The sequence below is a fragment of the Carcharodon carcharias genome, chromosome 25, assembly GCF_017639515.1.
Source record: "Carcharodon carcharias isolate sCarCar2 chromosome 25, sCarCar2.pri, whole genome shotgun sequence".
In the NCBI taxonomy this organism is placed as follows: Eukaryota; Metazoa; Chordata; class Chondrichthyes; order Lamniformes; family Lamnidae; genus Carcharodon; species Carcharodon carcharias.
This window is the reverse complement of record NC_054491.1, coordinates 15,394,173-15,418,080: the sequence shown is the minus strand read 5'-3', so window position 1 is coordinate 15,418,080 and position 23,908 is coordinate 15,394,173. Positions and strand designations below refer to the sequence as shown.

General features: G+C 40.4%; 1 protein-coding gene and 1 pseudogene across 3 annotated transcripts in view; both read right to left on the bottom strand.

Moving 5' to 3' along the window:
• The window catches only part of sik3 (SIK family kinase 3), a 313,609-nt gene that overhangs the window by 115,282 nt on the left and 174,419 nt on the right, over positions 1-23,908 (bottom strand). The gene's annotated exons all lie outside the window — the stretch shown is intronic.
• Positions 6,048-6,201, bottom strand: LOC121269758 (annotated as a pseudogene).

Below are 23,908 nucleotides of genomic sequence, written 5' to 3'. Positions count from 1 at the left end.
TTCTCAGAACCCCAGTGATGCACTAGTGTTTTCAATGATAGAAACAAATGTTCAGGAGGAATATGGGGCAACCTCAGGACTGGCATAACTGTTCTTGCACAAGAAATGGTACACAGATCCAGATGATCTAAAGATGGAATTTTTCTTCTCTGAGAATGTGCCAAGCTTTAGCATCATACCCAATAAAATAATTTCAGGAAAATTGCTCCATATTTGAAAGAAAGTTTATTCAAGACTACCAAATATTATTCAATTAGCTCATGAAAAAAATCAAATTAAAATCTACTTAATATACTGATTTAATTGAAACTACAGCATATCCCTGGGGTACAACATGGCCTTTTTAGCTTTCAACACACAGCTCCACTTGCAAAACCATTTTCTATAAGGATGTAATATTGAATTTTACAAAGGAGAATTAAGATTTTGCAGATATGCTACTGTTGTTATTAAAGTCAAGCTAAATTAATTTTTTATTTGGAATAAATTTAGGCAGAACAAGGCAATTTGTTGTAATCAGAACTATAACCTTGAATTTACAGGTGTTACAGCAGCAACTAAGGAATACTGCTAAATAACTTAGGGATAACCCTCAATCTTAGGGTTTATGAAAAATAACTAGGCATTTTCCACACATTGAAACTACTCTTAGAACAGTAATAATGTCAAAATGTTTCCCTTTACTTACCCCAATGAATGTAATTACTCATATCTGAAGGCATTTAGTGGGAACATTTGTCATGCTCTCCTGAGCCCAGTGCACCAGTTTTAATTGCAATTGCATTTGGAATTACAGGCAACATTCTCCAAATTACAACAGTTTGGTCTCTTAAGTGGAATATGTCAACGAATAGCCACTAGATTTGCAATTCTGGGCAGTTCCTTAATATCGGACAGTTTCATATAAAGTGAAAATGAAGTTAAAACACATACTCTAAACACCATCCAGTCATTACGACTGCTATCAGAGATTGTAACTGATCCAGAAGCTATGGTAAGCAAGTTCTGCATTTCCCACCTCGGTGCTTAGTACAGATCCACCCAGCCGACTGTTATTTTACACTTCCCATCTCATAAAAGTTTATCTACAGTTAGTGATTGGCTCAACATGGAAAATTGGGTGGGGGGAGGGTAGTGATTTTAGATTCAGTAATCATTCTTGGCATCCAAAAGTTTAGGAAGCATCTGAATATAATTACCATCCAAATATGTCCATCAACGATAAGTAGTTCCGTGCATAAAATAACTTCCGCCAGTGAGTTTAAATTTAATTTCCAACCTTAAAAATTGCTAGCTACTAGGTACAAGATCAACAAAAATTAAGTTTCTGAGGCTAGGGCTATAAAATTATTTTCACTCGCATTGCTAACTTTTCTTCACCTTTCCTCTCCTAGATGAGAACATAGGAAATGGGGCAGTAGTAACCATTCAGCCTCTTGAGCCTGCTCCACCATTCAATGATTCTAGAAAATCTTATACCTCACAGAAACCTTTCTATACCACCCCATATCCTTTGATTCTCTTATTATCCAAAATTCTGTCAATCTCTGACTTGCATATACTCAACAACTGAGCATTCACAGCATGTTTCTGTAAAGAATTCAAATGGTTCACGATCTTTTAATGTAGAAATTTCTGCACAACTCAGTCCTAAATAGCTGGCCTCTTATTCTGGGTCTGTTTTGTAATTCTATTCCTACCAATTTTGTTTGTAAAGAATTGAATTGCTGACTGCTATCTTTGAACTGGACATCACAACACACTAAAATGCCTGGTAACATCAATGCTTCAGTATGCTGCCACTAATGAAAATATGATTGAATATAAGCCTTGTTATAAGTGAAGAACATCCAATATTCATCCACGGCAAACAAAATATTCTACAAGTTACCCAGCATAATTTGTCAAAACCAAAGAAGCCACCATTCTGACCTCAATGTGTTCAATAGGCTTTGTAAGTGGTTAGAGTATTAATGTGCTAGTATCTACTGATTGGATTAATATCGCAACAGCCATTATTTTTATATTGATAATTTAGACTGCTTGAATCCTTTATACAGCTTTTAACTAAAATAACACAACTGTACTCATGGTAAACATTACTGATACAGCTAAATATCAGTGCAAGGCAGTGCCCAAGTTTGCTCTTGGCTTCAAATTGCAATCTACCACCCTGGAGAGATCTCTTTCTTTACATCCATGCACATTTTCATAGCTTACACTCCATGGCCTGCAATTTTTTCACAACACAGAAAGGAAGATTGTTGTGATTGTTGGAGATCAATCATCTCAGTTCCAGGGCATCACTGCAGGAGTTCCTCAGTGTCCTAGACCCAACAATCTTCAGTTGCTTTATCAATGACCTTCCTTTCATCATAAGGTAACAAGTGGGGATGTTCATTGATGATTGCACAATGTTCAGCACCATTCGCACCTCTTTAGATACTGAAGCAGTCCATGTCCAAATCCAGCAAGACCTGGACAATATCCAGGCTCGGGCTGATGAGTGGCAAGTAACATTCGCACCACACAAGTGCCAGGCAATGACCATCTCCAATACAAGAGAACATAACCATCAACCCTTGACATTTAATGGCATTACCAATGCTGAATCCCCCACATCCTGGGGGCTACCATTAACCAGAAACTGAATTGGACTAGCCACATAAATACTGTGGCTACAAGAGTAGATCAAAGGCTAGGAATCCTGTCGTAACTCACTTCCTGACTTTCCACCATCTACAAGTCACAAATCAGGGGCTGCGATGGAATACTCTCCACTTGCCCAGGTGAGTGCAGCAGCAACAACACTCAAGGAGCTTGAAACCATCCAGGACAAAGCAAACCATTTGATTGCCACCACATCTACAAACATTCACTCTGTCCGCCACCGACACATAGTGGCAGCAGTAGTATACCATCTACAAGATGCACTGCAGGAACTCACCAAGGCTCCTTCGACAGCAACTTCCAAATCCATGACTACTACCATCTAGAAGGACAAGGGCAGCAGACACATGGGAAGTTCCCATCCAAGCTACTCACGATCTTGATTTGGAAATATATCGCCACTTCATCACTGTCGCTGGATCAAATCCTGGAACTCCCTCCCTAACAGCACTGTGAGTGTACCTACACCACATGGACTGCAGCGATTCAAAAAATCAGCTCACCACCACCTTGTCAAGGGCAATTAGTGTTGGGCAATAAATGCTGGCCTAGCCAGCGACGCCCACATCTGATGAATGAATTTAAAAAAAAGATCCTCAGTATCTTTAAATTTTAGTTTGACATTTCACCAGCATTAACAAAACCATGATGAAGAGTATTGAAAACAAGGTAAGACTTTTCAAGGTGTAGATCTGTTGCTTCCCAATTCTAATGGCCTATTCAATGATGGCTTTGGTGAAGCGGTGGGCTTGCAGAGCAGCTCTGTAAGATCAGATCAGGACCTCGTAGCCGCACAAACTTAGGCAACATAAGTATACCCCAACACTCCCTATATAGAATAGCAAAACTCAAAAAAAAATTTAATAAACTGCAATGATTTTTTTTTATACAATGACTTTATAGTTAAAAAGTCAAAATGCTTTTAACAGCAACTTATACTTAAATAGCATCTGAATATAATTAAATGTCCCAAGGCACTTCACAGGGTCATTAACGAAATTTGTCACCAAGCCACATGAGCAGATATTAGGCCGAATGGCCAAACACTTAATCAGAGAGGTAGGTTTTAAAGGCAGTCTTACAGGAGAAGACGGAGTTAGAGAGAGGCCTGGAGGTTTATTAAGGGAATTCCAAAGCATTAGGCCTTGGAGCTGAAAGCATGGCTGCCAACAGTGGAGTGATTAAAACCTGGCTTGTGCAAGGGGTGAGACTTGGAGGAATGTATATATCTCGAAGGGCTGGAGGAGATTACAGTTAGGGAGTAGCAAGAGTGGCCAGTCAGGGATTTGATGAGAATTTTAAATCGAGGTGATTCTTAACCAGAAACCAATGTAGGCTATTGTGCACAAGGGTGATGGATGAATGGGACTTGTGCGAGTTAAAACATCAGCATCAGAGTTTTGGATAACCTCAGTTTTACAGAGGACAGAATGTGTGAGGCCCATGAGGAGTGCATTTAAATAGTCAAGGGTAGAGGTAGCAAAGGTACTGATGAGGATTTCAGCAGCAGATGAGCTGAGGTGGGGCTTGGGCAGTAGGACAATGTTGTGGAGGTGAAATAAGTGATCTGGGTAATTTGTGCATATATACGGGCAAAAGATAAAACTGGTGTCAAACAGTCTGATTCAGCCTCAGACAATTGCCAGGAAGAGGAATGGAGTCAACGGTTAGAGCATACAGTTTGTAGCAGGGACTGAAAACAACAGCTTCAGTATTAAGTAGAATCTGCAGGTCATTCAGCCCAAATAGGTCTATGCCGGTGTTTATACTCCATACGAGCCTCCACCTGCCTTATTTCATCTCACCCGGTCAACATAGCCAACATCCGTCCTCATTTTGTAGCCAGTTTTGATATGCATAATTCAGTTCAGCTTCTTTTCTGGTCAATTATAATGGTCAATTAAATGGTGATGCTATTGAAAGTTAGGGGAGATAGTTGGTTATTTTCTGGCACTCATGTTATTTAGAAGATATTAGTGCACACTTAATTTTGTTAAAATTCCTAATAGTTTTCTCTCTTTGAAGATGATTCTTCAATTATGGACATAATCCTATATTCTTCACCTTTGCATTAGGACTTAGTCTACTTTCAGAATGCTACCAATATTTTGTGGATCTGGCTGCCATGAATCTTGCCTTTAATTCCACCACCCCTACAGTCCCTCCCCAACTTTACCCAGTCACAGCACTTAATATGGCTTCAGTCAGGATATACATGAGGATCAAACCTACAAATGTCAGTTCATTTGAATATTGGCTACACTAGTTGCATTTATAATACTGCCAGTGGCAATGGATGGTCCCAAGTTCACTAATTTTTTAAAAATAAGTCACAATATAAAATAAAAGCAGATGCAAAATTCAACCTATTTTACAAACAGATGAAAATGAACATGAAAAGACCAGCTGGTCCTCTGAGCTTCTTCTATATTACTATGGTGTGACTTCCACTATTACCACACACACCCCTCCCTTTCCACCCCCACTGAATATCCACACAATATCCCAGGAGAGGAAAATAAATTACACCATTTTGGGGAAATACTCTAGGAAATTTTTCTCTCACCCTTAAAGACTTGTTCTGGCAGAAACATAGCCCAATAGTCACAGATCTTCTATATGAAGTTATGTCAAACACTAATGAAATCTTCCAGTTCCCTTTTGAATGCACACAGTGAGTACTCACTGTGTATGCTGACAACTTGTTCCACAGATCAACAAACCTCAGTGAAACAAAGCGTCTCCTAACATCTAACCTAGTTCTATGCTCATGTAACACACACTAATGTGCCCTCTTCTTCCCTAACCAGTCTAGCTCAAGTAACATACTACATGGATTTAAGTCTAATCTTTCCATTGTTTTGAAGGCGTAATCTCCTAGAAGACCATACTTTTCTGGGTTAAAAAGGTCATCTTTCTAAGGCTTTTAAACTAGGTATCAATCTAGTAGTCTTCATCTGAACCTTTCCAGATGCTCTTTGTCACTCAAAACATGAAGGGACTTTGTATTCTAGATAAGGCATGACCACGGCCTTGTGCAAAGACAGAACGATATTTCCCACATTGTATTTAATCACCCTGGCAACACATCCTGGGCTGTAAGTTTGAGTTAAATCAAACAATGGGACACTCGTGTTAGTAAAATGAGGTGACATCCTGAACAAGTCTTATATTCTGTCACATACTGTAATCAGGAAGGAAGATAACGCAGCATTGATAATGGAGGTTCCACTGCAAATACAATGTCCAGGCAATAAATATTATTACATGTAGAAACATTTGATACAGTAACCATCTACTTTACAAGGAATTTTTGGCAGAATTTATACTCTCCTCTTTATAAAGTCAAATCTGTGTAAGGCAGCTTTCTTTTTAATCAGGGGAGGGAGCAAACGCAGCCCCCCATTACCACAAATTTTGCAGTCGAGTATCCCGCATTTGGGACTGGCGTCAGCACACCCTGAGTGCAATGGGATAGCCTCATCCTGGGAGTACAACCTTCCTGATCATTGTTTCTCCCCTGCCGAGTTTTCTACCCAAAGAATTAATTGCAGTCAGTTTGCCTTCTCAGTGAGACTGCCACGTGTTCATTGATAGCCATGCAAAACTGCTTTGCACAAAGCAAAACTGAAGTGTAAATGCAAAAATATTAAAACATTATCATGCCCTTTGAAATACAACACACAACTTCTATTATAATGAAAACTTTGAACCAAGGGTTTTCAAGTCCCATAACACCAGAGATGGATATACATGGTTACAATTTTCGAAATAGCAGGTTAGTGTGATTATTTATTTAAATGAAGGCGCTGACATCTCAGAGGGAGCAAAGAAAATCAGAATGTGAACACTAGGGCTACTCTTAAAAAAAAGCATTGACTGCTGGGAAGTGGCTTACCTGCTCTTTCAGTAAGGAAATGTTGAACATTTAGGTGGAAGGGAACTACAGCAGGCATTTTTTAAGTATGTTTAGCAAAAAAGAAAGAAATGAAAAACACAAGCATGCATCTGCAGCCTGATAATAACTGAGGTGGGTAGAGAATGGGGACAGGGTTGGGCAAAGGCTTTCCACTGGCCCTACTGAATTTAACAGAAGAGTCTGTTTTAAATTGTTCAAGTTTCCTGTCTGACATCCAACCAGCTTGACAGCTTTTTCCAGCCCATAAACAGTCAGGGAGAGGCTTGGTCTGACATCGCAGGCAGCTGGGGACTATAACAGGGAATGGGTCCATCTCGAGAGTCTGATGACAGGGGAGTAAAACAGGGAAACTTGCTGGGCCAGTGGAAGCAATTCCATTCCTCCTGGTCCACAAGCACTGTGGCAAAGGCTTTTTCTAATGGATCCAGTTCTGCATTCCTCCCTTCCTGCTTCCCCAAGATTAAGGAAATCTGGTCCACAGATATTAAAAATAAAACTTTACTAAATTGAAGGCATGAAGCTTCATTAAAATATTTTAATTATTGACCTGCCACCCAAGAGTACTTTGGTCCTGCCCATTCCCTCCCCCCCCCACCCCCCCCCAACGCCCCTCCCCACCCACCCCCAACCATCCCCCTCTCTTAGCTGCCTTCATTAAAAGCAGAAGTGAGTGGGTTGGAGGCAGGTTGCCCATTTTTAATATTTTTTAAACTTACCTAAGCCCTAGCTCCTGTCATTGTAAGGTCATCACAATAACTCTGATCCATCCTAAACATAGGAAGAGGAGTAGGCCATTTTAGCCCATCGAACCTAGACAGAAGAATTGTTTGAAACAAAAACAAAAATACCTGGAAAAACTCATCAGGTCTGGCAGCATCAGCGAAGAGGAACACAGCTAACGTTTCAAGTCCGAATGACCCTTCAACAGAACTGGTTCTGCTGAAGGGTCATTCGGACTCAAAACGTTAACTGTGTTCCTCTCCACTGATGCTGCCAGACCTGATGAGTTTTTCCAGGTATTTTTGTTTTTGTTTTGGATTTCCAGCATCCGCAGTTTTTTGCTTTTATCTTAGAATAGTTCGAACTCCTGGTTTTCCAGTAACTGTCAGCCAGCAGTTGCTCAGCTGTTAGCCACTTCTCTCCCCTCCTTCACTATCCCCACCAGCCCTCCCCCAACCCCCCAAACAAAATTAGGCATCTCACAACAGAATTAGATTGGCTAAGAACTATCAAAATCTCATTTAACCCGATTGGAAGAGTTAAATGACAAATATTCCTAAAATTCAAACCGATGACCTTCTATCTACAAGTGGCTGTACATCAGATTTCCATAACTTTGTTAATTAAAATATTATATATTTCATGAAATTGATACTTCCTTTTATAGCATCCATAAATCGATTTTAATTTCCTGATAACTCTCGCCAGTTTCTTCTACATTATTCTTTTTGTTAATGTAATTCTTTAATTTTTAAAAATTCTTTCATGGGATGCGAGTATCGCTGGCTAGGCCAGCATTTATTGCCCATCTCTAATTGCCCTTGAGGTGGTGGTGATGAGTTGCCTTCTTGAACCACTGCAGTTCATGTGATGTTGGTACACCCACAATGCTGTTAGGGAGTTCCAGGATTTTGACCCAGCGACAGTGAAGGAATGGTGAGATATTTCCAAGTCAGGATGGTGTGCGGCTTGGAGGAAAACTTTCAGGTGTTCCCATCCATCTGCTGCCCCTTTGGGTTTGGAAGATGCTGTCTAAGGAGCCTTGGCGAGTTCCTGCAGTGCATCTTGTAGATGGTGCACACTGCTGCTACTGTGCATGGGTGGTGGAGGGAGTGAATGTTTGTGGATGGAGTGCCAATCAAGCAGGCTGCTTTTTCCTGAATGGTGTTGAGCTCCTTGAGTGTTGTTGGAGCTGTATGCATCCAGCCAAATGGAGAGTATTCCATCACACTCATGACTTGTGCCTTATAGACGATGGACAGGCTTTGGGGAGTCAGAAGGTGAGTTACTCGTCGCAGAATTCATAGCCTCTGATCTGCTCTTGTAGCCAAAGTATTTATATGGCTAGTCCAGTTCAGTTTCTGGTCAATGGTAACCCCCAGGATGTTGATAGTGGGGGGATTGAACAATGGTAATGCTATTGAATATCAAAAGGTGATGGCTAGATTGTCTTTTGTTGGAGATGGTCATTGTCTGGCACTTGTGTGGCGCAAATGTTACCTGCCACTTGTCAGCCCAAGCCTGGATATTGTCCAGGTCTTGCTGCATTTGGACATGGACTGCTTCAGTATCTGAGGAGTCACAAATGGTGCTGAACATTGTGCAATCATCAGCGAACATCCCCACTTCTGACCTTATTGATGAAGCAGCTGAAGATGGTTGGGCCTAGGTCACTACCCTGAGGAGCTCCTGCAGTGATACCCTGGAACAGAGATGATTGACCTCCAACAACCGCAACCATCTTCCTTTGTGCTAGGTATGACTCCAAACAGAGGAGAGTTTTCCCCAATTCCCTTTGACTCCAGTTTTGATACCATGCTCAGTCAAATGCTGTCCTGATGTCAAAGGCAGTCACTCTCACCTCACCTATGGAGTTCAGCTCTTTTGTCCATGTTTGAACCAAGGCTGTAATGAGGTCAAGTGATGAGTGATCCTGGCGCAACGTAAACTTACAGATGTACACTGCGTCCTTCTCCAACTCATGGGTCTGAAATTTAACACACAGAAACAGGTGGGTTGGGTTCAGGTCAGATATTAAAATTTCAAAAACCTGAACCCTGACCCAAAATTGCTCATCCTGGGTTTTTGAGGAGATGAGACAAGGGCAAGGCAGCCAATCTGTCCCCAGGAGTTGAGGCTGAAATGTAAATGTTTTAAGGAGACTGGCAGCCTCTGATTTAACTTGCATTTCAGGCATTCCAGTGTTTAGCAGTAATTTCAGACTTCAGGAAAGCTAGCAATTGAAGTAAGGTGAGGACAGCTTTCAGAGAAAGTAATTACCTTCATAGCACTACTTGTGGGCCAGGAGGTGTTTCCTCCTTGTCTCTCCACCTGTCCCCCCAACCTGCACCTCATCGGACCTCATCCCCACAGGATCAGACACCTACCCTCCGCAGGATTGACCTCCAGGATCAGAGATCAGACCCATTTAGTCCTCTAGCCTGTTCTGGAATGCACACTGTCCAACTGGAAGCCAAGCCTGTCAATCAGGCTAACTTCCAGAGGGGAGCTTTTCAAGGCCAAATGACATACGCTGAACAATTTAAACTGCACAGCATGTGGGAACACACAGACCTCACCTTCCAACCGAAACTCTAACATGCCCCCAAGAAACGGAACAATAGCCACACCTGCTTTCCCCCCTGACCCTCCATGTTAACATCCAATCCATAGTTTTCAACTAATCAAAAGACTAATGAAATCTGGGAGGCTTACGTATTTTTTAGGAACATGGACATATACATATGACATCTAAAATGACAAAATAGTACACAAATCTCATGGCAAGAAACCATATGCTAACTTCAACATAAATAATACAGAATTATCTTCCTTTTGCGTTACATGAATCACAATTAATTGTTTGTAGACATCCATGTTGCTTCCTTTCAGTCCGTTTTCTAAAGAAACCTAAAATCTGCAGACATTTTATTGAGGGAACAAATTGCTTTCAAGTAAAAGCGGTCTCTAGGCACATGGCCAGGCAAACTGATGGCTCCCAGTGCAGACATATACTCAAAGAGCCCAGAGGGTGATGAGAGGAAATCACTTACATGTGATCAGTTCAATGTACACATAGTAAGAATTTATTGGAAGTAACTGCTTCGTGTTTAACCAAGATTTGAATTAGAGTGGGCTTTTTTTGAACAATCTTTTTTGAAGAGAAATCAGTTTGAGGAGAACTTGGCACCTTCGAACTAAGCTCATGTATAATTGAATAAATTTTTGTCGTTGGTATAAACAAATTGCCACTCAGATGTAACAAATTAGTGTTCATTGGTGAATGTGACAAGGCAAAGCTGTTAAATAAACACATTAACATAGAGGGATTACAAATTTTAGAGTGACAATTGAGAGGTTGTAGTTTTCACTTAATCCCATAAGTACGTGCTGAGTGGGCACTTTTCCTAAATTACACACGATCACTTTTACAAACCTAACCAAAAACAGCCTTGTTTTGTATCACGTATCGTTCCTGAAATACATACTCTTTAATTATGTTCAGTTAAGCATGCCATTTTGTAAAACCAACCAACAGTCACAATTGTAAATTAAGCCTATGTAGGCTACTTATTCAATTTTAATTGAAGCATGAAAAAAAATATCAACTGTATATTACAGAAATTCTAGCCAATTTTAGTGCTCTTTAAATTGATAAAAAAATTCCATCTTCATGATTTATAACTACAAATCTTTGAACTGAGTGTGTGAAAATGTTCTATTGGATAAATTGCATAGTTTCAAATTATTTCAACATACAAACTTTGTGCTAAGGATATCATCTTTTCCCCTATTCCTTTGTACTATGTATTCCTCCTCCTCCTCATATACTATTGTTCAAAGTGTCCAGAGGTACTGACGACTCATTGGTGAGTGCTGACTCGTCTCTTATAAAAGGTAATTAAATACCAATTGGCATATACTTGGTCTATTTAGTTACTTGGACATGTTTTGATCATTGATGGGAGTTGGAAAGGTATCTTCTAGATTATTTTCTCCTGATTTGTCACAAATTATTTTCCAATATTTTGCCTCTCCCATGAGATGACATGGCTGATGGTAAGAAGATGAGAACAAATAGGTGCCTAATCATAAGAACATAAGACATAGGAGCAGACCACATGTCCCCTCGAGCTTGCTCTGTCATCAACAATTCTGAGAGTCGGGCTTGATTAACCAGCCGACCTTTACCTGCCTGTATGTTTGTGCGTGTTCGCATAAATATTTAAAAAGATCACCACTTAACATGAAAATTTTCTCCATCTTTCATTAAAACTAGGTTTTGGCTCTGATGGTTCTTTCGTCACTGCGTTCAATGTTTGAATATTTCCCTTTCGTCCCGGTGACTGGTTTGAACCTATTGCTGCAGTTTGGTCATAACTTCCTCTGAATAGTGTTCTACTTTTTTGTCCATACAGTTTAATATCTTAATGGTTTTTATTAGACTTGTTGAGCATTGAGTCTTCCAAGGCTGTTAGGTCTTTTTTGAATTGTTCCTTAGGTATTTCAATGTCATATACAGAGAATGTATCGCGCACTCTTGTTTATTACAGCTGACGTGCTATTCAATTCTGGGAGGCATCACAACCAAACCTAATATTTTCCTTGCCCAACTTTCACACATAAGGGAGATAATTTTGACTTTGTGGCATAGTGTAAAATGGATGATAGCAAATCTCTAGCCCTTTCTACATCTCTCTTGATTTTAATTTCCATTGATTTCAGGAATTGAGAAATTGGAGAATAACCATCATCCATCAAGGTGTGGGGGGATACTCCTGGTGAAGAACATAACTTTCTGAATATTTATTCTCAATTTTAGTAGCATCAATGTATTGTGCATGTTAGACACGTTTTGCATCTCTCTGTTCAGTACCCCAGTTATTTCCTTCATCTGGCCGCATTCTTTAGTGCATTAACTATGTGTTTACATTTCCCATGAGCATGATCAGCATGGATTTTAACATGCCCAATTACTGCCAAATTAGGGGCAATCTCATGCTGGATGCATGGCCGCTATGGAATTAAGGGAAGCTTCCAAAAACCATTTAACATGCAATCACAAATTGTTTATGATGTAAGCTGTAAATGTTGAAGCTTGTCCATGAGTATAACATATTGCAAGCCTCATCCCATTGCTGATTCCATATAGTATATGGTAGAGTTTCACACTTAGAAATATGTTCAAGACCTGCATTTACAGGACAATGATTAGCAGGTGACTATCCTTACAGCACTGTGGAACTCCAATACCATAAGAAAGAAAGATACTTATAAATTGAGGGGGGGTTTTTTTTGAAGATTTGTAGCTACATTTAAAAGAAAACATTTTAGTGTTGGGGCACAGAATCAAATCTTTCCTTACTTTTATCCAAGAAAGTTAGGAACCATCTAATACAATTCAGTTATTATTATGCTGCTCTTAGAAAAGTTACACTGTTGCACAGTATAGTGAGATATTGCAAAGGCATGTTATTTTGCCTACAAAGCAATTTAAATAAGATACCACCTTTTTGACAAAGCGATATGCAAAAAAAAATTTAACTGCACTTTATGGAATATTGCAGGAATACAATATTTTACTACAGTTCTCCTTCCCAAATTCAATCAGTAAATGGTATACCTTTGCTGTTTGATAAGGACAAATATCAAAAATGAGTATGACCATTTGGCCCAATAGGCTCTTTAATATCCTAAACCTATCAATACACTATCCAGCTGAATTCAAAATTTGCTTTTCACATCTTTTTGATGCTTTGACACTTTTCTTCCCAACTCTTCAGTTCACGCTGGCAGTCTTCACCTTCTGACTCACATTCACATTTTTGTGCCCTCCCTTTCCATTTCAGGCTTGCACTCTCCCAGAAGTTTGCACATCAGCACCTACCGCCAATTCCAGCTCTTATTGCTCCTAGTGACTGAACATGTGTGCAACACTGTATGAGAATTCCTCATATCAAACCAATTCCCTCCCTGAGCATCTCAGTATCTGTGTATTTATAAGGACCTTAAAAAATAGGTTTCTTTAAATTTAACACCCTGGAATTTTGAGGATTTCGTTTTTTTTTATATTTTAGCATCAAAAACCAAGAGAAAATCCAGAAGAAAATTAGAGCCCAAAAAAAACAATAAATCTGTAACATTCGGTTATTTTCAACATCACCAAAACTCGAGTAAACATGCAAGAGATTAGCAAAGTCATAGGGCAGCATTTTCCCGTACAGTGGGGCCGGGGCCCGCTCACCGATGTGTAAAATGACGCGGGGTGACATCAGGCGTGCATCCCGACGTCACCGTGCGTCATTTAGATTGTCAGTTCGGCAGTCAAAGGCCTATTAAGGCCTGTTAAAAACTAATTAACTCAATTTAATGTGCTGCCCATTCAACCTTAAGTTTGGTGGGCAGGCGAAGAGCCCAAGCAGCCTTCGCATTTTTCATGAGACTTCATTCATGGGTCGGATGAGGTTTCATGAACTGTTTTAAAATCTAATGAAAATTTATACATTTATTCTTTGACATGTCCCAGCTCATATGATAGTGTTACATGAGAGGACATGTTTTAAAAGTTCAAAAATCCTTTATTTTAAAGTTTAAGACTGAAACAAATCTCGCCTCAGGGAGATCTCTGCTCTCTTTCGCGCGCATGTGCGAAAGAGCGCAGGGAACCACGCAGGGAATCTCCCCCTAGCCTGCACAGGGAGCGCACAGCGCTTCCGGGCACACGTCACGATGGGTGGGCCTTAATTGACCGGCCCACGTAAAATGATGGCTCAGCCCCAATTGGGGTTGCCGATCAGGTTCGCTGCCACCCCCACACAACTCCCCCGATGGGGTGGAATTTCTGGCCATAGTTAAGCTAAATGTGAATGCTTAATTATTTGCATAGTTCAGAGACACCATTTTATGGGGCTTACTGGTGGTTGCTAAAATTATGAAAGTTTTCATTGCCACAAAATACTGTCAAGCTATTTTCACACTAAATATATTTGTAGTATTTGTGAATGGACAGTGCTACAATATGTTGATTGCTGAAGTGTACGCTAATGCAGCATATTACTATCATAATATCAAAAAGAAAACAAATTATTTTTAAAGTCAGATCAAAAAACAAATTAGTTAATACTATAGTTTAATTTCCCAGTCTGTTTGATGAATCGTATACTGTGTCCATTGTATGGAATCTTTGCATTTTGTTAATGACATTGCTGTGACCATTGTCTGAGCTCTTCACTGTGTGTGCTGGCATTGAAAATGTAAAGCATGCATATTTCCAGACCTGACTTTGCAAAGAAGAAAATCAAAAACTGGAGTTTTTGTCAAAAATTTAGGAGGAAATCTGTTTTAACAGATTCATCAACCAAATAAAATCAAGCCATTTATCAGTGAAAATCAGTTAAAAACTGATTTTTAAAGATCCCACTGGATGTGAAATATTATGAATCAACAATATGCTTTAACAGATCTGGCAAGAGCAACTATAATAAGTCTCAGAATTTAGAACATTTGGCTGGACATTAAGCTGAAACAGTTTGTAAGAATGAAGGTCTGTTTTACAGAACAGTAAAATCCCAGCACTCCCTCAAGGCTGGGTGAGGGGTGATATGGAATAAGAAAAAGAGAAGAGTAGAGGAGAAATGAAGGGCAGCCTGCTGCAAACTCCAGAATAATAGTATAGGCCTCGTAGCAACTCACTTAACTTCCCTCTTGTTTGATTGGTGGGTCTGCTGTTTTCAGTCTACCTAAAGAGGGGTGTCAGTTTACCCTTAATATATTCACGAAGCACTTGTGTTAACTGTATCTGGTTTATTTCAACAGGATATCAAAATCAAGAAGGCTTCCCAAGAAAGCAGCCAGCTAAGAAATCTGATGAATTAATTCCATGTGTGACTGACTATATGAAACCCGAGACCAGGGGTGCAAAGCAAATGTTTATAACCACTGATTTGAGAGCAAATGTTCTTATGTTTTTGGGAGCATGAACTCAGCTAGACTAGTTCCTGTTAGTGCCAAAACATGTTTTGCACTCATCACATTGCTCATACAGTCAGCATAAAAACAGCAGCAACTGTAACCCATAAAATATGGTCAAGGATTCAATGGGATATCTGTACCACTCCAGAAAAAAGGAAAATTGCCTAGGTACTGCACAGAAAGCTTTAAAATCTAAAAAAAATTCTATGTAAATGCTGACATTGATCATGATAGTCAAGACAGCAAAAACGTAAACATAGAAATTTAAAGCAAAGCTGTGGTTTTGAAACATTAACACTGGAGCCATAGTGAAAGGAGAGGAATAACAGGTTTGTTGTAAATTTTCATGGGATCTGTGGTAAGAAACAACTTAACGTCAGTCAAATTTAACATAAAAATTGCTTGCCGTAATTCAAGACTGGACTGCTGTCATCTGTTGTTTCGAGAACTAACCAAACTTCCATAGGATGCCTTTCAACATCAGAAATGTTTCACCTTTTATAGTCTAACAATAATTGACCACCACATCAGTAAAAACACAGTAAATTTGAAAGATGTTGCTTTCCATTTACTGACCTGCATTTGTTGCAATTTAAACATGCGAATAGCTACAGACACCAAGTCGAATATTACAGAAATGCAAAACAAAGTAATGACAGTGCTCAAACATATATTCTTGACCCATATACTGTCTTCATACTGCAACTTTCACACTACTGCTGTGCCAAAACTAGCTCCAACAGATGGTAAAACGATGCTAGCGCAGAACAGAATTGGAGGAAACGAGAACACCTTCAAGGGATGATTTGCTCCCTTTACTACCATTGGTGTAAAGCCTATTAATAAAAAACTTTGGCAGCTGATTGCTTTACCAGTGCTTCCCAACTGGGGAAGAAAGATCTGAGTCAGAAGCTGGAAAATCATGCTTCAAGCAGAATAAGTATCCACAGAGCTCCTCTATCCTCCACTTTGTGGCAATGCAAGTGAGCATCACTACTGAAATATTGCAGTAGTAAATGCATCAAGCATTAGTCACTGAATTAAATTAATAAATTAATGAATGATCAAGATCAGATTTCTTATAAATAGGAACGCTGCAACAGCAGCCAGCCATTCAGCACTGATACTCCATTGAGCTTATTCTGCCATTCAACTAAATAATGACTGATCTGTATCATATCTCCATTTATGTAGTAAAGATGTTAGGCCCTCCAATTCTGCTTGAAGCATGATGTTTGTTTCAGGTAACCTGTTGTAACTCCATTTGTCACATTTAAACTGTCCTATTTCTAAAGAAATTGTGTAAATAAATGTGGAATACTTGTTTGTAGGAAAGCTTAATTTACATTATAAACAACTTAAAACAGCAGGGAATTTCAAAGCTTTTTTGGCAGACCTAATTTTTGGCAAGATTTGCTGAAAGGGAGATATTAGCTTAGGGACCAATATTTCGACAGTTGGCAATGTGGGTGTTAGAGAGCAGCAGTCAATACTGTAATGGACAGAATTAAATCATAGAACCATTGAAAAGTTACAGCACAGAAGGAGGCCATTCGGCCCATCTTGTCCATGCCAATCCGAGGACCCCCAGGTACCCTTTTTAATCCCATCTTCCTGCACCCAGCCCACAGCCCTGCAGCTTACAGCACTTTAGGTGCAGATCCAGGTACTTTTAAAAACAGTTTAGAGTTTCTGCCTTTACCACTAAATTGGGCAGCGAATTCCAGACACCCACTCCCTGCTGCGTAAAAATGTTCTTCCTCCTGTCCCCCTCCACCTTCTGCCACTAAACAGGCAACTACTGATGATTCAAGCCAAAACTTCTGGAAATAACGGTTCCAGATTGGTTCACATTCAAGTTCAAAGTCATGGCCTGCACCAATTTCAAAGGATCTTCTCACAGCATATGGGGGTTTTTAGTATCAGTGACATCACAACCAATTTTGCTGGGAGTCTCAAGAATTCAATGCTGGTAAGAAAATTTACATTTTTAATAAATATCCCAAAATTGTTCCTTTTCTCTACAACGGGAGAGTACTGTGACCACAAGGTGCAGCCCTTTAAATCTTTACAGGTGGAATAATGGTTTTGGCCAAAAGTTCTCCATGGCTACTATGAATGCCATTCCAAGTCAAACAAATAGAGCTAAGCAGGGCAAGGGATGGAAGAAATCCTCCCAGGAAACTCTTGCAAGTTATAGCATTAAGCTGCAGACCAATGATGACAGAGATATAATTGCAGGTCAACTGCCTGTGCTTTGGGCGAATGAATGATGTGTAGTGAAGGGAAATCTAAAGTAAGAAGCAGCAGTAGAAGGTAATTTTTAAAAAAGTAAGATTTCTTGAAGCTCATCAATAAAAGCACATCTGCTATTTAAAGCATAAAGGACACTCAAATCAAATACTAACACAATGTAGCTTCTTATGCTTTTAAAACCAAATGGCTGAGATGTCCCATGGGAGTTTGGGTGACAATTAATTCCATAAAACCAGTTTCTTCTACAAGCAATGTACAATTTGCATCATCAACTCTGAAAGTAGTATTTTCAGCCAAATTGGCTGCATTTAATTAGGGAGATGAATAATATCAGCTAAAACATCCAATTATAAAAAATGTAAAATTTCTAAAACATATCAAAAGCCACAAATATAGCCATCTAGGAAAAATAAGGTTGAATGAAGCAAGTGGTCTGCAAATGCATGAAGAACATGTTTAAAACCAAAATAAAATGGACTAAGAATAACGTTTGCAAAGCCTACAGGAAAGAAGTAGGGGAGAACTTTGGAAAATGATTACGTCGGGTGGAATTGTCCCACATTTGCACAAAGTGCAGTAGCGGACAGGAAATAGGACGTTATACCCATCGGCCGCAAGGGCAGGTTTTTGCAGCATATTGCCCCATTCCCGGCACGTCCCACCTCATTGATAATGCATTCCTGGGAAACACACTGAATCGCTGTCAGCCTGCCCCGCCCTCACCTCAGGCCTTTAGTAATCTAGGTGCCATATTTAAAGGGTGCCCCTGCAAGGAGCTAGCACTCTCTGAAGCATCAGAAGCTGCTGCAAAGGTCATGGCTGACCCCCAAATTTAGCGATGCCTCCCTCGGGTGCCTACTGGACGCAGTGGAGGCCTGCCGTGAAGTCCTTTACTCCCTCTCTGGGCGAAAACCAGCAAGCAAGGTCACCAATCCGTCATGGGAGGCGGTGGCAGCAGTGATCAGCGCCAACACCCTGCAAAAGAGGACAGCCACACATTGCCGAAAGGGGATGAGTGATCTTCTCCGTTCCACTAGGGTAATTCACTACTCTCATCACTCTCAACTCACACACTCACAAAACCATTACACATCTATAGGAATCTCACCTGCTACCAGTTCAAGGGATATCACCATTCACTCACAAACACACACATTCATCTGCCCTGCGTATTGTGTCCTCATCCCATCCATGGCACTCACCATTCACACTTGCCAGGCATCCTTATCATCTGGCCTGACAGGCGTCCTGCTTACACTCTCTCCATCTGTATTCATGCAGGACAAGCTGACACACAACAAAAGGGAGAGCTCACACACTGCCCAACATCAAGGTCCTCACAGACTTTGAAAATTGAGTTATTCAGCAGGCTGGCGACGATCTGGACCATTCCTGTGCTGACCGTGAGGTCAGCAATGCTCAACCAAGTGAGGATCCAGCAGTGCAACATCCATCAGTCAACCATGCTGTGAGTCAGCTCCCCTGTTCCGCAGTCCCCTGCCATGCACTAATTATCTCTCCTTGCTGTGTAAAGGAAATATCATCTTTTTCCTAATATTACCATGGGATACTGAAGCAGGCTTATGGGGGCTGTATTTGTATGTTTACATGTGAGTGACTAACTAAATTAAACTAAAGACAGTCAAGTTGCAAGGTTTAAATCATCAAAGAGATGAGATTAAGTGTAAACAAGCATTTCAAAATGGAAATGGAGGAGCAAACATTTGCATTTTTAGATAAGTTGAGAGGTTATTTGAGTTTCAAAGCAGAATTAGAAGGTGACAAGGAAAACCATTGCATCTTGCAGCAGTTCATAGGTAAACAAGCAGTGGGGATATCATGTTTTATTAACCCAAAAGCAAAGACAAGATGGAAATATAAAAGATCTTATACTTGGAAGAGTCTGGGTTTCAAAGAAAGTTTGAAACAAAAGATTTAAAGAATCAAAAGGGATAAACATATTTAAGGAAAGAATGAAAGCTGTATGAGTGGCCATGTGAGATTTTGAACAGTGTACTGTGAAGTAGCAGCTTCTAGCCACCCCAGAGAAGTGTTTGGTTGTTCCAGAGAGTTAAAAGCCTTGGAATTCCATTGTCAAGTGAGAGGAAGAGAGAAGCTGTGAAACCATGGGTGCTTGTGGTAATATTGCTGAATGTTTTATACATTAAGAGTCTATTTGGACTGTTGCCTAAAAGGGGTGTGTAGTTGGGAGTCAGTTAAGTAGAAATCTTTTGGGAACTATTATAAGCCTAAATTTAACTGTGTAACTGTAATCTTTTGTCTTTAACCTTTTCTTTCCTTTTGTTAATAAATGTTTTAATTTAACCTTTGAAATCTCCAAAGGTGGTAGTGGACTCTTTCCTTCTGACTTCAATGTACATACCTTTTCATAATAAATACAAATTACAAAATTGTTGTGCTAGCCAGACTAAGTTTCCCTCCGGGATTTGGTCAGCCTGGCAAATATCACCTGCGGTAACATAGCACCACGTATACCTGGGAATCAGCCGAGGGGGTCCACAACCCAGGATCTCGACTCAAGCCCCGAAGACACCTTGGAAGAAGAATCTGATGACACCCTAATTGGAGACCCATCACAGAGTGCACCCAAACCCTCCACCAGCACAGAGACACACACTTCGATGGGACTTAGTTCTAAAGTAGCCTTGGGGTCACAAACTGGGGAGCACATTGCACTGTCTGATCTACAGCAGGCAGCAGCAGGGACTTACAAGTTTCCGACAATTGGTAGACTACTGGAGGCCAGAAATCTGCTGAGTCTGAGTCAAATGAGCAGCCTCTGGACTCGGTCATACCTCTGTTGCTGCAGTTGCAAACACAAGCTCAGGAACATCAGGAAGGATCGTCTGCTGCACTCCTCAGATTGCAACGCATGATGGAGGAGTCCATCCGCCTTCAGTTTCAGGTGAGAGTGCTGGCATGCCAACGCACCGAGGTCAACACTGGTAGGATGTTGGTAGGTCAACACCATCGAGACCTTGCAGGCTCAACTCCATTGCTGATGCCATAGTTGGCCTCCAACAGTGTCAACGCCAAGAAGGGTGCAGGGCAGCTTGATCTCACACCAGCTTCCCCTCCTCAAAGAGTCAGCCAGGGGGTCTCGGACAACCATTGGAAGGAGGATCAGCCGGTGCATCCCCCGGGGCCATCCACTCTGGGAGTGTCCGGCCCATCCAAATCCCCTCTTTTTGTGACCCCAGTAGCTGGAGCTCCACAGGCCAAGGGAGGATGTCACTGCCACACAGCAGGACCCTGAAAACAGGCCAGGGCCTTCCAGATCTCAGCCGTCCAGAGGACGCCTGTGAAGGTCATCACATACTAGGCGTAGCATCCAGCATGCTGCCTCCACCTCCGCTGCGGATGTTGGGGGAGCACCAAGACTTAGCAGCAGGGTTAAGAAGATGTAACTCTTTTGAGTACAAACACGTTTCCATCTGTTCCTATTCAGATGAAGTTACATTGTTTCATAGTTTGCCATTGTGAGATTTGAACTCTTGATCTTGGGGTTACAAGCCCAGTACCATAACCACTTGGCTATTTAGGCCAAGCGTTAAGAAGATGTAACTCTTTCGAGTACAAACCCGTTTCCATCTGTTTCAGATGAAATTACATTGTTTCATGGTTTGCCATTGTGAGATTTGAACTCTTGATCTTGGGGTTACAAACCCAGTACCATAACCACTTGGCTATTTAGGCCAAGCCAAACACATTTCCATCCGTTTCAGATGAAGTTACATTGCTTCATAGTTTGCCATTGTGAGATTTGAACTCTTGATCTTGGGGTTACAAACCCAGTACCATAACCACTTGGCTATTTAGGCCAAGCCCTAATATGTAACTCTTTCGAGTACAAACACGTTTCCATCTGTTTCAGATAAAGTTACATTGTTTCATAGTTTGCCATTGTGAGATTTGAACTCTTGATCTTGGGGTTCCAAACCCAGTACCATAACCATTTGGCTATTTAGGCCAAGCGTTAAATATCAGGTGCAACAAGGTAACTCTTTTGAGTACAAACACGTTTCCATCTGTTTCAGATGAAGTTACATTGTTTCATAGTTTGCCATTGTGAGATTTGAACTCTTGATCTTGGGGTTACAAACCCAGTACCATAACCACTTGGCTATTTAGGCCAAGCCCTAATATGTAACTCTTTCGAGTACAAACACGTTTCCATCTGTTTCAGATGAAGTTACATTGTTTCATAGTTTTTTGCCATTGTGAGATTTGAACTCTTGATACTCTTTTGAGTAAACCTGTTTCCATCTGTTTCAGATGAAGTTACATTGTTTCATAGTTTGCCATTGTGAGATTTGAACTCTTGATCTTGGGGTTATAAACCCAGTACCATAACCACTTGGCTATTTAGGCCAAGCGTTAAGAAGATGTAACTCTTTCGAGTACAAACCCGTTTCCATCTGTTTCAGATGAAGTTACATTGTTTCATAGTTTGCCATTGTGAGATTTGAACTCTTGATCTTGGGGTTATAAACCCAGTACCATAACCACTTGGCTATTTATGCCAAGCGTTAAGAAGGTGTAACTCTTTCGAGTACAAACTCGTTTCCATCTGTTTCAGATGAAGTTACATTGTTTCATAGTTTGCCATTGTGAGATTTGAACTCTTGATCATGGGGTTCCAAACCCAGTACCATAACCAATTGGCTATTTAGGCCAAGCGTTAAGAAGATGTAACTCTTTCGAGTACAAACACGTTTCCATCTGTTCCCATTCAGATGAGGTTACATTGTTTCATAGTTTGCCATTGTGAGATTTGAACCCTTGATCTTGGGGTTACAAACCCAGTATCATAACCACTTGGCTATTTAGGCCAAGCAAACATTTGTAACTCTTTCGAGTACAAACCCGTTTCCATCTGTTTCAGATGAAGTTACATAGTTTCATAGTTTGCCATTGTGAGATTTGAACTCTTCATCTTGGGGTTACAAACCCAGTACCATAACCACTTGGCTATTTAGGCCAAGCCTAAAAAATTGGGATTTGAACTCTTGATCTTGGGGTTACAAGCCCAGTACCATAACCACTTGGCTATTTAGGCCAAGCGTTAAGAAGGTGTAACTCTTTCGAGTACAAACTCGTTTCCATCTGTTTCAGATGAAGTTACATTGTTTCATAGTTTGCCATTGTGAGATTTGAACTCTTGATCTTGGGGTTCCAAACCCAGTACCATAACCACTTGGCTATTTAGGCCAAGCGTTAAGAAGATGTAACTCTTTCGAGTACAAACCTGTTTCCATCTGTTTCAGACGAAGTTACATTGTTTCATAGTTTTGCCATTGTGAGATTTGAACTCTTGATCTTGGGGTTACAAACCCAGTACCATAACCACTTGGCTATTTAGGCCAAGCGTTAAGAAGATGTAACTCTTTTGAGTACAAACATGTTTCCATCTGTTTCAGATGAAGTTACATTGTTTCATAGTTTGCCATTGTGAGATTTGAACTCTTGATCTTGGGGTTACAAACCCAGTACCATAACCACTTGGCTATTTAGGCCAAGCCCTAATATGTAACTCTTTCGAGTACAAACACGTTTCCATCTGTTTCAGATAAAGTTACATTGTTTCATAGTTTTTTGCCATTGTGAGATTTGAACTCTTGATCTTCGGGTTCCAAACCCAGTACCATAACCATTTGGCTATTTAGGCCAAGCGTTAAGAAGATGTAACTCTTTCGAGTACAAACTCGTTTCCATCTGTTTCGGATGAAGTTACATTGTTTCATAGTTTGCTATTGTGAGATTTGAACTCTTGATCTTGGGGTTACAAGCCCAGTACCATAACCACTTGGCTATTTAGGCCAAGCGTTAAGAAGATGTAACTCTTTCGAGTACAAACTCGTTTCCAACTGTTTCGGATGAAGTTACATTGTTTCATAGTTTGCTATTGTGAGATTTGAACTCTTGATACTCTTTTTGAGTAAACCTGTTTCCATCTGTTTCAGATGAAGTTACATTGTTTCATAGTTTGCCATTGTGAGATTTGAACTCTTGATCTTGGGGTTACAAACCCAGTACCATAACCACTTGGCTATTTCGGCCAAGCTTAATAAATGGTTTCAGCGTGGATGGTAGTAACTCTTTCGAGTACAAACCCGTTTCCATCTGTTTCAGATGAAGTTACATTGTTTCATAGTTTGCCATTGTGAGATTTGAACTCTTGATCTTGGGGTTACAAACCCAGTACCATAACCACTTGGCTATTTAAGCCAAGCGTAATATGTAACTCTTTCGAGTACAAACACGTTTCCATCTGTTTCAGATAAAGTTACATTGTTTCATAGTTTTTTGCCATTGTGAGATTTGAACTCTTGATCTTGGGATTCCAAACCC